Below are 10,670 nucleotides of genomic sequence, written 5' to 3'. Positions count from 1 at the left end.
GCAATAGGGTCCGGAAAACTGAGTTCTTAGCCAGTTGTGTGATCTTGGGCAAGTCACAATCTACACTGATAGAATACGAAAGCTGGAAGAGAGCTAGTGCAACCAACTTACTTAGGGTAAAGACATCGAGGATCAAAGAAATGAAGACAAGCACTGAGTTAATGGAAAGAAGGCTCTAAAAATCCAGTTGACTTTTATGTCCAGTGCCCTTCTATAATAACTCATATGAATGGTTTACAAGTAATTTTCCCTGCAACAACCCATGAGGTAGCAATACAAGTATTATTATCTTCATTTATTGTTCAGGAAACTGAGGCTTAGAAAGGTTACTGAGTTGGTCAATGACAAAGCCAAGACTTGCATGCAGCAGGCTGTCATGATTCTAGGTCCAACGTTCTATCCATTATACTACCTGTCTCCTATCAGTAACATAGTGTATGATATCTAAGGTTCCTTCTCAGCTCTAAAATGTTAGGATTCCATGTGAATTTCTGAGAAAGTGTTGATATCAATAAGAAAAAGATATATTTGTTATAGCCTATTCTTGTTATATTGTTACATCATATTTCATGACCTATAAATGAAATTACTTTGGAGGTGGTAGTTAAAAGTTATATATATATATTATATATGTTTAAAAATTTTCTTCTCATTGATGTCACCTTTTAAAATGACTAGACCCATCTTACTGTTTTTGCTGGATATTTTACTGAATTATGAATAAATATCATAACACTATAACTTTTCAGGAAAAATAAGCATTGATATTTCATCTCTATGATGCAGGATAAAAAGCCAAATACTCCATAAGTGATTCATTTTCAGTCTGGAATTATTCAGTGTAAAATCATATTGTTCCCTGGTACCAGCTGGCACAAGAGCTTTGACACGTTCTATTTCCAACCTGGGCTAGGTTGCCTTTTCTTAGCCACCCTAGTGCCCCATCTAGGAGAGTCACCATATCAATGCCAAACTTCGTGCCAAAACCCCTCACTGTAGTTCAGAGCTCCCAAACTCAAAATATCCTCTAGCTACAGCCTCCTTGGTAACTGAGATTACAAGCATGACCCACTATGCCCAGCTATTAAGCATTTTTACACTTAGGTAACAATAACTCTTATTTGTACAGTGTGTGTACAAGTCACATGTGAGATAGGTAATGAGAGCATTATTATTCCTATTATATAGATGAGAAAACTGAGGCCCTCAGTAGCTTGGGTGACATCTATATGACTTGTCTGAATCAGCCAAAAGATCTAATTTTCTCAGTCTCATTAAACCAGCTATTCAACACGATTCCAGAAAATTCTGACCCTATGCCTTGTAGGACCTCAGTAATAGCCTTCAAGTTTTTGGAAGGATTTAGTCTGCACAATAACAGAGACATGTTTTAGTTCAAGAGATTCACCTTTGACTATTAATTGTTAAAAAAGAATTCCCATTTATGAGCACTGTGGAATGAACATTTGAGTGCAGTGTTCAGGAAATCTGTAAAATGCCTGGAGATTTTAAAGGGGCATGGCTACTGACAGTGATGGGACAAGAAAACTATGAGAAACATCTCTTAGTCCTCTAGTTGCAGTCAATGGATCATAGTGAAATGAACAGAGTAAGTTCACCATATTGGATTCTGCTTATTTCAGACACCATATCAGACACTGAGGTCAACTCTCCTCGGCACCAAGTGAAGGGGAGGACTGGTAATTACACTAACCAACTAGGAGATCCAAGCTGGAAATCCCATTTTTCCCCTTCAGTTATCTAGGAAACTGGAAGAAAGATTTTGTTAATTTCTCCATTGAATCACATGAGCAATTGTGGCTCACGCTCATGGTGTAGACATGAGTTAAACCTATTTTAATAACTCCAACTATCCAGATAACAGCTAAATCATCAGAGGTTAATGTATTGTTGAGAAAAGTGTTTGAGATCTAGAGAATAAAGAGCTAGAATGATGATTCCCTGGGATATGTTTACCCCTAAGAGGTATGAGAGGCTTGTCAAGGGGGCACATAGCACCTTTGGTAAGTAATGACAGTACCCTATTGCAATTCTTCCAAAGTATGGTGTTAGTGAAAAATGCTATGTGCCAAATACACTTTTCTTTATGAAAACTTATCTATTTTGTTCCCTATGTGCAGATGCATGGCAAACTCTAGAATTTATCTCTTTTCATAATGAATAGGGGATATGGGAAGATTTACTGGAAGATAAGGGGAACAGGGACTATCAAATACTGAGAACCCTTGCCTCATTACCTCTTATAAAATCTGGATTGGGTAGAATCTCTGCCAAATTTCCACTCTCCTGTAATAATCAGAGGGAGGGAGGTAACATACTAATAATGCTAGTTGGCATTTTGTAGCATCACCTATGTGCCAGGTCCTCTGCAAAGCGCTTTATAGCTATATTGCTGGTTCAGCGATAAATGACCCACAGGATCTGTCAGAAACATGTTAGAGAAGCCACCTGGCGTTATAAGAAACACCAGTACAGTAACAGCCACATTGTGCAATGACTAACTTTGATAGACTTCGCTCTTCTCAGCAAGGCAAGGATCTAAGATAACCCCCAAAGCCTCATGATGGAAAATGCCATCCACAGCCAGAGAAAGAACCAGGGAGTCTGAACGCAGAGCCAAGCGTATGATTTGCTCTCCCTTTTTTGGATTTTGGTTAGTTTCTCCTTCCTCATGGTTCCTCTCATTGGTTCTAGTTCTTCTTTACAGCATGACTAATGTGGAAATGTGTTTCATATGAATGCATGTATAGAGCCTATATCAGATTGCATGCTGTTTTGGGGAGGGGGGAAGGGGAGGAGAGGGAGAAAATTTAGAACAAAAATTTTATGGAAGTGAATGTTGAAAATTAAAAATAAATAAATTAAAATTTAAAAAGAAAAAAATGGTAAATAGGGACTTTGGGGAAGAAATAGAGAGAGGTGTTAGATTTATAGCCCAAAAAGGGCTAAAGAGGTTAATCCCCTCTTTTTATAGAGGAAGAAACTGAGACCCAGACAGGTTAAGTATCTAAGGTCACATGGGTGATATGGCACAAGGATAGCTTTAATCTAGCTCCTCTGAGTCCAAAATCAACACTCTTCATTGTATATACCACACTATCCTCTACAAAAAAGGGTAGATTTCATGAAGTGAAAGGGGAAAAATGACAGAAGGTGGCTGGCTCAGAATAACAGGTATAACAAGAAAATACCAGAGAGACGGCAACTTTTGATAAGGAAAGGATACAGAACAGGCTTGCTTTGGAGGAAAAGGCCTTGTCTGAGATGATATAGTCCATTCATTTAACAAATATTTAACTATATGCCAGTTTAGAGGAGAATTGAAAATGAGGGGGAGAAGGGTAAAGACCAAAGATAAGGATGACAACAATCTTATAGAAAGAATCCAAGAAAAATTATAGGAAGTAGGTGGGTAGTCAAGACAGTCAAGTCAATAATGTTTATTAAGCACTGACTATGTGCCAGGCACTGTCCTTGGTGCTGGAGTAGGTCAGGCATAGAGACAAATGGAGGGAGTGAGAAAGGTATTTTAAGGAAGTCTTGAAGAATGAATGACAGAAAGCACAAACTGAAATAATAACAATATGAAAAGCATAAGAATGCAGAAGGAAGTTTATAAAACTGTGAACAAAGAAGTGGAAAAATAGGTGAAGGGAATGAAAATCTGTAGAAGTTTGTTCATTGATAAGGGATTGAAATGTGATGAAATATGGGAATTAAAAAATAATTATTCAGTCTTTAGGGAGGAACAGTGAATATGTGGAGCAATGGACATAGGGGACAGAGGGGTGGCCTTGGAGCCAGGAAGATCAGGGTTTAAGACTTGTGTCTGACATGTATTAGTTGTGTGACCATGGGCAAGTCACTTAAACTTCTCAGTGCCTCTCAATCTACTCTAGAAGACTTTGAATTTCCTGGGAATCGTTGACTACATCTTGGTAGAGGGATTTCCATAATAGTGGTTTTCTACATGGATAAAATTATAGATCTAGAACTCCTCCAAATATATACATACACACATACATACACATATTCTATCCAATAAAAAAAAGCCTGTGAAGCTCGTGTGCATATGGAAGTACTTTGAAAAATGTAAAATACCATATAAATGTCAGTCAATTAGTCAAAAAGCATTTATTAAGTGCTTACTATGTGCCAGGTACTGTAAAGGATAACTACTATGACATGTCTACTAAAAGATGGCACTAGGATCAGAGATCTAGCAGGAGGTGTATATGTGGAAGCCAAAAGAATCGTTGAGTAGTCTGATCATAGAATATTGATGCGTGGTCATTAAGATAGTCAAACCTACGTTGTCAGATTTTATATTTAGACTTTGCTCAAAGCGATGCCAGCCAACAAAGTCAAATGTGTCTGTCCCTACATCTAACCAAGAATAGTTGATCTTGAGACTTTAACATGGATGAATAAATATGGCTAGCCTAGCATTCACCTCCTCTCTCCTATGTATTGACATAGCTCATTATTAATTGGTGGTGAAGAAAAGCAGAGCCTTAGTTTATTACATTTTATAGGATCATGGTATTTAAAACTGGAAGGGACCTTTGAAGATCATCTTCTCCAGCCTTATCATTTCACAGATGAGGAAACTGAGGCACAGAGAGATTTAAATGACTTGCCGAAGGTTACACAGGATTTTAACCTCCGTCCTCTCACTACAGACTCTGTCCACTACATCATGATTGCTATTTTCGTGTAAGGTTGACAAACCTAGTTGAAGACAGAAGCCAGAATTCATTAGTCTCTTCAACAGGGGGATGCAATCATGCTTTCAAATTTTTTATTCTGATTCATTATGCTAAGTAGAACAGACAAATGTTTCTTAGGGGATTCACAATCATAATGTGATATATGAAGAGGTAGAAGGGAACTCAGAAGCCATATTGTAAAACCTCCTCATTTTATAGACAAGAAAACAGATCCAGAGAAGTAAAAATGACTTGCCAAAGAATAGAAAGGTAGCAAGCTGTGAAGTCAGGCTTTGAACCCAAGTTGTCTGTCTCCCAAACAAGTACTCACTGTACTATGTTTTTAAACATAGCATCACAACAATTGAAAATGGCATTCATTTTCTCTTTGTATTTGCTCAGTCATGTTCTATCCAGTGCCAGGGCTATGGATCAGCCATCCCTGTTGTTTTGGCTTTTTTTGTTGAAGTCATAGCTTTTGTTCCCTTGTATGTGAGTTTCTCTGTTTTTGAAGAATCTTTAAACATCTGCTCTAGAAGTAGGGAGGAGGATGCTGAGGTGAGACTATCAGGAGGCAGGAGAACATGCCAGTGCCAACAGAGAGAGGTGCGACTTATATCTTAGCGATTTAACTGGTTTGGCCATGAAAGTGAGGATCATCTGTATCATTCCTCATTTGCTCCAGATGAATTCAGTCTATAAGTTTGTCCCTTACTTTCCTCCTTCCTTATTTCCCTTGCAGTTAAGCACAAAAGAATCATTTTTGAAGTACCATTTGAAATATCTCATAAGCAAAAGTTTAGGTTGTGTATAGATAGCCAATATCACCCCTGCAGTAGCAAGTTAAGAAATACAGAGAGCTGTATAAAATTTTCTTTTTTCAGGTCAGTAGGTGCCATCAGAAAGCTATTATGGAACAGTGACTCAGGAAGACCTGAACTCAGATCTTGCCTGATGCTAGCTGTGTGATGGTAGGCAAGTCATTTCATCTTTCTGAGGCTCAATTTCCACATCAACAAAATGGGGGTAATAATCACTGTGGTGTCTATCTCATGGGACTGTTGTGTAGCTCAAATGCAAATGCTGAATATTTTGTAAATTTTGAAGGATTTTATAAATGCTAGTTATTGGGATTATTTGGTACCATTTGGCCCAAATTGGCTTGGTGAACAAATTATACCTTTTTCTATGGAAAAAGTTAATGTATCTCCTTTTATGACTAAATTTTGACCAAAGTAAAACTTAGATGTGGTGGGAAAGATTTATCCATGATTATAAGGAGACAAGGTAGGCTAGTGTTGATATTAATGACTGGAAAGGAATTATACTATGCCCTTGTGAATTAAATCACCAAATCCTTTAGCAGTGAGAGAATCATTGCTTTAAATTCCAGGTTTTGAATCATAGAATATAAGAGAATATAGTCCAACTCATAACTAAGCAAGAGTTTCCTCAATAATATTTTTAAACAAGTGGTCATTTAGTCCCTGCTTGAAGACTTCTGGTGATGGGTACTCAGTACTTCCCTAGGCATCCCCTAGTAAATTCCACTTTTTGACAGCTAACTGTTAGGATGGTAATCTTTATATTGGACTTAAAATCTGCCCCTCTAAAGTTTCACTTTGTTCTTATTTTGCCCTTTGGTGCCAAGCAGATAAGCAAAATTTCTCTTCCACATGATAGTCCTTTCAAGACTTGAAAACATCTAACTTGTTCCTGATGCCTTCCCTTCACTATCCTAGTTGATTTTACTGTGAATAAGCTCCAGCTTGTCGGTCACTATCCTTCCTGATACATGGCAGTCTGAGTTGAACATAATAACGAAGGGAGAATATAATGTGTTTAAAACTTTTCTCTTTTTCTGCACATCATACCTCTTGAATGCAGCCCAAGATTAGCTTTTCTGGCTGCCATATCTCACTGTTGCTTCATGTTGAACTTGTAATCTACTAAAATCTCCAAAGCTTTTTGTTTCTATATGAACGGTGTCTTGAACAATCAATTTTCTTTTGAACCCCAAGATGGGAGGGGAAATACCTATAGGAGAGATAACACATTATTTATACTTTAGTGTCAATGAAACTTTTAATTGGTTTGTTGAGTTCTGTTAAGACTGCTGATAAGAGGGTGAGAAAAGCAGCCTTGAACATGTGACTGAGGGGATAAAGGGTTATATACAAGGGGGCACAATGAGCAAAGAAATGATTTGTAAAGAGTACAAAAGGCAAATTTCTCAATTTTTGTCTTAAGACCTGTCTAAGACCTAAGAAATCAATGTCTCACTCTAATTTTCTACCTTACTAGTAATAAAATGCCACATTAGAGATACATTTATAATCATTCAACAAGCCCTTCTTAAGTGCAAAGCACTGTGCTAGCTGCTGGAGATACAAAATACCTACTCAACTGCCCATGCTCTTTTAATTTATTAATGTGTGCAAAAGCTCAAGGAAAGGGTGTGTTGGCAGAAGTGATTTCAGCACAGTTACAATTTTACAGAAATAAAAAGTATGTATCTGGTTTTATTTACCCAATGACAAATACTTGGGTAACTGGGAAATCTGCTGGATTAAAAACTGAACATTTCAGGTTTGGTGTCCTGCTAAAATAAAGGCACGGTGCCACTATTGGTGCAGTTATCTTGGCTACGTTAGCTACTGGTGTGATGTATTGCTGCAGTCACTGGGGTTAAAATTAAGGAAATGCACTCTCTTATGTCCTGGTTTGCTGATTGGATGTGGGAATATTGAAAGTACTATTTTTTTTCTGTATTATGACTGCCAAAAATCATTGACCAATTGGGAATGTCTCTGGTTGTCAGGTTGTAGCTGAACTGAACCTGATGGTTCACTCTTGAAAACGTCTTTTCAAATGAATAAAATCATGCCATTTGATTATAACACCTTCACACATATGATTTTGTTTGAGATCCTTTGAGCCCCACAATGATTCTGTGAAGGGGCAAGAGAAAATATCAGTATCTCAGTTTTACATATGAGGAAAATGGAACCTCAGACCTTGAGATCAAAAAGCTAGTCAGTTTCAGATCTGGCCTTAAAACCTGGGTTTTCTGAACGCTTAGTTCAGAGGGAAAAAAATCTTTTGGGGATTGATCAGAATGTGTTATGGATCAGTCAGATTGTTGTTGAAGAAACTTTGTCTTCTCACAAAACATAGGAAAGCTTTTGACAAATATGAGGTAATTGAGATAAGGATAATATCGGATTTTGTTTTTTTGTTTAGCCATTGACTGGGTTTCTTTGAAGTCAATTTAACTAAAAGCACCATATCAAAGCCAAGCAATTTATTATTTATATCGAATCTAATTTGGAGGTACTCCCTGTAAACAACAGGATGCTCACTGAGGTGTGGGAATGCTATAGACTCACTATGTAGGTACAGTAGAAAGATCACTAACTCTGGAGGAAGGGGATGTTGGCTTGAATCCAGGCTCTGTCATCTAGTATCTTTCAGCTCTCTGACCCCAATTTCTTCATTTGTGATATGAGAATATAGGACTAGGAAGACCTCTCAGGTCTATAGAGCCTCTACATCTGTGAAGTGATACTGGATAAAGTGAGCCCATTTAGCATCTCCACATTGTACATTGTAAAAGGCAGCAATGAAGACGCCTTGAATTAGCTGTCAGAAGATTGGGTTCAGCTAGCTATGTGACCATGGTGGGCAAGTCACTATTTCACAGGCTTGTTCTACTCTTTAACATGTTACAAACAAGCACATTCACTCTTACAAGTGAGCCAATCCAATGTGCTAGAGGTAGATTATAGGGCCATGAAATGTAAAGGCGATTTCTTAGAAAGTGTTGGCAGGAATTTTACTTGAGTATTTTCTTCTGGAAAAGGCCTATGTTGGGGGATTTCTAGTAAACTACTAAGTTGGAGGGAAAATTGTTGCCCACATGTGCCATGTTGTACAATAGAAGGAATGTCTCCACCAGTATCCTGGGCTTAGTGGACAAGGCCTACTACAGAATAAAGCAAAACTCTGGCTATTCTGTAAGAGCTCATCTTCCCTCTGTGGTCAATGATACATTGCGAGCTCCCAATTATGCTAGGATGCTAGTGATGGCAGGAGCTTTTAGAGGGGTGTGTGTGTGCGTGTGTGTGTGTGTGTGTGTGTGTGCGCATGTGTGTGTGTGTGTTCTTCACTTCAGTCCTTACTATTGTGAAATATAGGGGAGAAGTCTCTCCTTCCTCTATGCCAAGGAGATAGCATATTCTATATTGCCTTAGCTTGAGAACAAGGCTCCTTGGAGTGCCAATATGGAAACACATGATGGAGGATTCATGGCAAGCTCAGGGAGACCTGATCTGACCACAGAGAAAGCCCGTAGTGCATGCATTTCATTGATACTATATACATTCAGATACTTATGGAACTGATGATAAAATAGAGATCAGAGTAAATTCAAAGATAACCTTGAAAACACGAGGCAAAATTCTATGAAGAAAATTGAATTTTCAACAGTCTTTTGAAAAATCAATGTATTTCAAATGCCTTGAGCCAGGCCAATACAATGTGCAAGTATTGTATGGACAGGCAAAGTAGAGCAAACAGCTGAACAGTCATTTAGATTATTTGATTTTGATAGTCAGTTTTGATAAGATGGCAACATCATACATTTTTCCTCAGTAGGCGTTGGGGCTGCATTATCCATAAAATTGTCTCAACTTTCCATTATAAATGCACGTGTAAACGTAAACTCTTTCTAGATTGTAGGGCACCAATACATTTGGTTCATCTTATTTAACATGACTATCCTTTAAGTCTCTGCTACAAGGTAGGAAACTAGTAGTAATTTGACTCCAAGCCTGCCTCGTCTGAATTATGTAGATCCAGAGAGAAGCCAAGACAAGATAAGGGCAGTAAGCACTGAGTGAATCTAAGCATAGCAAACAATGAGACTAATGCCAATCTAAAATGCCAGTGCTCTTTTTGAGGGTCCGAATTGTTTACAGAACCGTGACTTTATCACTCTGGCTCCAGATGTACCCATGTTTATGAAGACATAAGTAAGTGAATGGTTGGGCAATTATCTAGTGAACCTGAGTCATGCAGGCAATCTAAACAATTTAAGATAATAAAACCATCTTTTTTTTAAGTAGCTGGTACCCATTCCCTGAATTCTCTGGATAATTGCCTCAGCTCTGCACTTTTACTTGGCTCCTGGCATCAGTCACTAATGCTTACTGAGTACTCATTGTGTGTAGTACTTTCCACACTGTACTAGATGCTGCATGAAGAATACAAAATAAAAATACAGAACATATTCTCTGCCTCCTAGGAGCTTATAGTCTTTTCCCTTACATAAACTAGGTCTATACAATACCAGTCTTCAGGATGAAAACTGAACAATTCAGTCAAATACCAGGATAATTGGTCTATTTAATGCCAACTATCTGAATATTTACAAATGTCTAGGGAACAGTGACATTTTCAGTTTTACATGTTTGCGTAGTATTATTTAACTGTAGCCACAATGTCTGCAGGGTAGAAATTCAAGTGGATCTTTAGTAATTACTCATTTTGATTACTGTGGACAGCCATTCTACACATTTAAGTGCAAATCTTGTTCATTGTCTATACAGTGGTGAAATTAACCATGCAACTGCCAAATCTTTACTTCATTCTTTGATGTGCAGAAGCTCTGAGGTAGGAAAAAAAAAGACTGGAACGGCTTCCACCTTAACTTGGTTCTCCGTTCATTTGTCACCTTATGTTTGGGGTTATTCAGGGACAGGATGAAGAAGCTAGGAAGAAAGGATGGCATGAGGAAAAGGAGGATAAGTGAGAGTAGATGAAGAGGATAGGAGATAGATTCTGGAAGAGTTTGTACCAACTCAAGAGTCAGGGCACAGAAAAATTAGAATTCATTTCTCCTGTCTCCCCTCCAACCTCAAGGAGTGAGTATATAGACAT

This window comes from Notamacropus eugenii, chromosome 7 (genome assembly GCF_028372415.1).
Source record: "Notamacropus eugenii isolate mMacEug1 chromosome 7, mMacEug1.pri_v2, whole genome shotgun sequence".
NCBI lineage: Eukaryota > Metazoa > Chordata > Mammalia > Diprotodontia > Macropodidae > Notamacropus > Notamacropus eugenii.
The sequence above is the reverse complement of the archived record's forward strand: the minus strand, read 5'-3'. Positions refer to the sequence as shown.